The following is a 4,590-nucleotide window of genomic DNA, read 5'->3' as shown; positions in this document are numbered from 1 at the left end:
ATGCACTCAGAAAAAAGTGACAGAGTGGTAGAGACACCCTAGCCCACAAGAGATCTGGGTCACCATTCACTTCACCAGTGAAAACATTCTTCTGACGTCATTTCTGCTAATTAATGAACCTTGTGGTGTAAATTTCAATGAAGATTCTTGAAATGCTTAAGTAGCCACCTGGGGAGGATGGATTCTTGATTAGGGCACTTCAGACTATAACTAACCTCCCCTGGAGTGTGAGCTCCTAATAGAACTCTAATGGTAACTCACCTCCCCTAGAGAATAGATTAAAGTTAATTTACACATAAATACATTACACTGTTTGTAAGGAAGTATTTTAAAGTAAATTATAGCCCAGGAGCCTGACGCCAGGGCAGGATATGTGGTTCCCCTAGCTCAAGGGTCACAAACCACTTTTTCTTTTTTTTTTCTTTAAGGCAAGGTGTTGTGTATCCCAGGGTGGTCTTGAACTCATTATGTCCTTGAGGATGACTTTGAACTCCTGATCCTCCTGCCTCTACCTGCTCTGTTCATGCCTATATGCTACCACATCCACATATTAAGGCACTAGGGATTGAACCCAGGCCTTCTGTGCACCCTAGCCAAACTCTCTAGGAACTGAACTGTAACCCCAATCGGGGTTTTTACAGTCCCTGTTTTTCAGTGTTTTGTTGTTGGGTCTATCTGTTCCTTTTGTTTTTGTTTTTAGAAAGTGTTTTGTTCCAGAACCCAGTCTGTCCTGGAACTCACTATGTAATCCACCCTGGCCTCAAACTCATGACAAGACTCCAAAAGAAGAAAATAAAATCCAAAAACAAGGCCAGCAAGATGGCTCAAAGGATAAGGGTGCTCCCTATCATGCTTAAGCACCAGAGTTTGATCCCAAATGGGGGAAGAAGAGAAGCTCCCCAGAGTTAGGACTCCCTCCGAGTTATCATCTGACCTCTACACATGTGCCGTGCTCATACCTACATACACACAAAGTAAATCATAAAAAAAAAAAAAAAAATTGTTTTCAATCTCCCAAACAAAAAACACCCTGCCTCAAAGTTTTTCATTAAAAAAGAAAAGGCGTCTGGTTTTGTATTTATTTGCTTGTTTTTCAATTCTACCGATTCAATCTAGGGCCTTGAACTTACGAACTTGCTTAGTAAGTACCACTGAGTTATATGCCCAGCCCTGAAATACCCTCTTATAATTTTGTAAATCCAAACTTACAATATTTTAGGGGCTGGAGAGATGGCCCAGGGATTAGAGCACGTACTGCTCTTGCAGATGTCTGGAGTTCTGTTCACAGCATTCACGTGGAAGTTCACAACTCCCTTCAACTCCAGCTCCTGCACTCATATGCCCACCACAGCCACAGAGACATGTAATTTAAAATAAAATAGATCAGCCAGCCAGTGGTGGCCATGCCTTTGATCCCAGCACTTCGGAGGCAGAGGCAGACTCCTCTCAAGTTCGAGGTCAGCCTGATCGACAGAATAAGTTCCAGGACAGCCAGGGATATATACACAAAGAAACCCTGGCTTGGAAAAACAATAAAATAAAAGAGATCTGTAAGAAAAAATAACTATAATAATTTTGAGAAAGGATCTTACTATATAGCCCAGGCTAGCCTTAAGCTCGATGCTCCCCTACTTTAGCATCTGGATGCTGAGATCACATGTGTGCACCACCTTACCTGGCAAGCATTCAACTTTCATTGGGGGGGTTGGGAGGTATGGATGCTGGAGGAGCCCAAGGATCAGGCAGAATTATATAGTAAATTCTAAGCCAGACTAGACTACACAGCAATTCCGTCACACACACACACACACACACACACACACACACACACACACACACACAAGTGCTAATTAGAATACGCTATTTTGGGCTGTCAGTGAAGATGGCTCAGTGAATAAAAACCCCAGCTAACACATCTGAGGACCGAGTTGGACCCCAGAACCCATCTGGTGGAAAGAAAGAACTGACTTCTGAATGTTGTCCTTTGACCACCTCTCCACACATGCTGTGACACACATGTACCCCTATCCTGAACATACACACAACTAAAAAATTTTTTTCTTTTTTTGGGGGGGTGTTTGTTTGTTTGTTTGTTTTGTTTTGTTTTTCCCTAGACAGGGTTTCTCTGTATAACAGCCCTAGCTGTCCTGGAACTCACTTTGAAAAAATTTTCAAAAACATGCTATTTTAAAAACATTTACTGGGGGCTGGAGAGATGGCTCAGAGGTTAAGAGCACTGGCTGCTCTTCCAGAGGTCCTGAGTTCAATTCCCAGCAACTACATGGTGGCTCACAACCATCTGTAATGGGATCTGGTGCCCTCTTCTGGCCTGCAGTCATATATGCTGTATACATAATAAATAAATCATTAAAAAATAAAAATAAAAACAGTTACTACTGCCTGGTATGGTGGCGAGTTTTGAATTGTTTTGTTTTGTTTTGTTTTTCAAGACAGGGTTTCTCTCTGTAGCCTCAGCTGTCCTAGAACTCTCTCTATAAACCAGGCTGGCCTCGAACTCACAGCAATCTATCTGTCTCTGTTTCCTGAGTGCTGGGATTAAAGTTGTGCACTGCTACCACCACCAGGCTTTTATTTGTTTTAGATTATTTTATTTAAGGTGTGTGCGTGCGTGCGTGCGTGCGTGCGTGCGTGCGATCTAGAATCATTTTCTGGTGTCTGCTCTCTCCGTTCACTGTGTGCTTTCCAAAATTGAACTTCAGTCATCAAGGTTAGTGGCAAGTACCTTTGCTCAGTGAGTCATCTCAGTAGCCCCCATTTTTGTCTTTTTTGAGACATGCTCTCATCTTATTGACCAGAGGTCCTTCTGCCTTTCCCTCCCAAATGCTGGGATTGGAGGCATATGCCACCATGATCAGCAAATTTATGATTTCATATTCCTGGGCCCTTGGGAATCCACTGAAAGCTTTGTTTGTGACTTCCAAAAGGTTCTGTCATGAGACAGATAGTCCTATGTAGGGCTGGCTAGCACACGGCTGGCTAGCTGTGTGAGCCACATCCATCTGTAATTCTGGTACCCAGGAGCTGGAAGGAGTGCTTTCTTTGCCTGCTTGCCCATGCCTAGCTAGAGTCCATTCCTTCACTGGCACTAGAACCTACTTCTTTGGGATTCTAGTGTACACTGAAGACCAGCTGAGACATCCAGCCTTGGGGACAACCAACTACTAGATTCTTGGACTTTCCATTCACACAGGCAGCCATTGTTGGATTAGCTGGACTGTCAGCCTGTAAGTCATTCTAGTAAATCTCCTTTCTATCTATATAGACTGATTCATTCTATCAATTCTGTTAGTGATTCTCACCCTTCCTAATGCTGTGACCCTTTAATTCAGTTCCTCATGTGGTGACCCTCAACCAAAAAGTTATTTTTTTGCTACTGTAAAAAAAAAAAAGGAGGTGGAAGCAGGAAGAAAAGGAATTCAAGGGCATCCTGTCCGTGTAAGGAGTTTGCTCTTTTTTTTTTTTTTTTTTTTTTTTTGTGAATGACAAGGAATTTTTAAAAAATATTTTTTATTTTATAATTAATTTAATTATACATATCCGCCACAGATTTCCCTGTCCTCCCCCGCCCCCACCCGTACCACCCCCCTAGCCCCCCCCACCCCCCCACCCCCCCACCCCCCACCCCCCACCCCCCACCCCCCCACCCCTGCTCCATTCCCATCTCCTCCAGGGCAAGGTCTCCCCTGGGGAGTCAGCCCAGCCTAGTAGATTCAGCTGAAGCAGGTCCAGTCCCCTCCTCCCTTCACACAGGCTGAGCAAAGTGTCTCAGCATAGGCCCTAGGTTCCAAATAGCCAGCTCATGCACCAAGGACAGGTCCTGGTCCCACTGCCTGGGGTCCTCCCATACGGTTCAAGCTAAATCAACTGTCTCACTTATCCAGAGGGCCTGATCTATTTGAGGGTTCCTCAGCTATTGTTCATAGTTCATGTGTTTCCACTAGTTTGGCTATTTGTCCCTGTGCTTTTTCCAATCATGGTCTCAATATCTCTTGCTCATATAATCCCTCCTGTCTCTCTTGTCGATTGAACTCCTGGAGCTCCACCTGGGGCTTGGCCGTGGGTCTCTGCATCTGCTTCCATCAGTCACTGGATGAGAGTTCTATCATGACATTTAGGGTGTTCAGCCATCCGATCACCAGAGTAGGTCAGCTCAAGCACTCTCTCGACCATTGCCAGTAGTCTATAGTGGAGATATCTTTGTGGATTTCTGGGGATCTCTCTAGCACTCTGCTTCTTCCTATTCCCCTGGGGTCTTCATTTATCATGGTATCTCTTTCCTTGTTCTCTCACTCTGTTTCTGATCCAGCTGGGACCTCCCACTCCCCTAAGCTCTCTTTCCCCCACCCTTGCCCTCCATTATTCCCCTAAACCCCAGTTTGCTCATGTAGATCTCATCTATTTCTCCGTCGTTGGGTGATCCCTGTGTCTTTCTTAGGGTCCTCTTTACTAGGTAGCCTCCCTGGAGTTGTGAGTTGCAGTCTGATTATCCTTTGCTTTACATCTAGTATCCACTTATGAGTGAGTACATACCATGTTTTTTAAAAAATGTATTTATTTTTATTTCAGGTG

This window comes from Peromyscus eremicus, chromosome 3, assembly GCF_949786415.1.
Source record: "Peromyscus eremicus chromosome 3, PerEre_H2_v1, whole genome shotgun sequence".
Taxonomy (NCBI): domain Eukaryota; kingdom Metazoa; phylum Chordata; class Mammalia; order Rodentia; family Cricetidae; genus Peromyscus; species Peromyscus eremicus.
The sequence above is the reverse complement of the archived record's forward strand: the minus strand, read 5'-3'. Positions refer to the sequence as shown.